The following is a 500-nucleotide window of genomic DNA, read 5'->3' as shown; positions in this document are numbered from 1 at the left end:
CAGGCACACGTTCATAGGTGAGAATGATGATGAGTGTCATGGATCATCACATTCATCAAGTTGAATAACAAGTGATATCTTAGAACAAGAACAAGCGGAATTGAATAGAAGAACAATAGTAATTGTATTAATACTCGAGGTACAGCAGAGCTCCACACCTTAATCTATGGTGTGTAGAAACTCCACCGTTGAAAATACATAAGAACAAGGTCTAGGCATGGCCGAGAGGCCAGCCTCCCAATGATCTAAGATCTAGAGTGATCAAGAGATGAAAGATACAATAGTAAAAGGTCATATATATATAGAACTAGTAGCTTAGGGTTTACATAGATGAGTAAATGACATAAAAATCCACTTCCGGGCCCACTTGGTGTGTGCTTGGGCTGAGCATTGAAGCATTTTCGTGTAAAGACTCTTCTTGGAGTTAAACGCCAGCTTTTGTGCCAGTTTGGGCGTTTAACTCCCATTCATGTGCCAGTTCCGGCGTTTAACGCTAGGAA

This window comes from Arachis duranensis, unplaced genomic scaffold, assembly GCF_000817695.3.
Source record: "Arachis duranensis cultivar V14167 unplaced genomic scaffold, aradu.V14167.gnm2.J7QH unplaced_Scaffold_75763, whole genome shotgun sequence".
NCBI lineage: Eukaryota > Viridiplantae > Streptophyta > Magnoliopsida > Fabales > Fabaceae > Arachis > Arachis duranensis.
The sequence above is the reverse complement of the archived record's forward strand: the minus strand, read 5'-3'. Positions refer to the sequence as shown.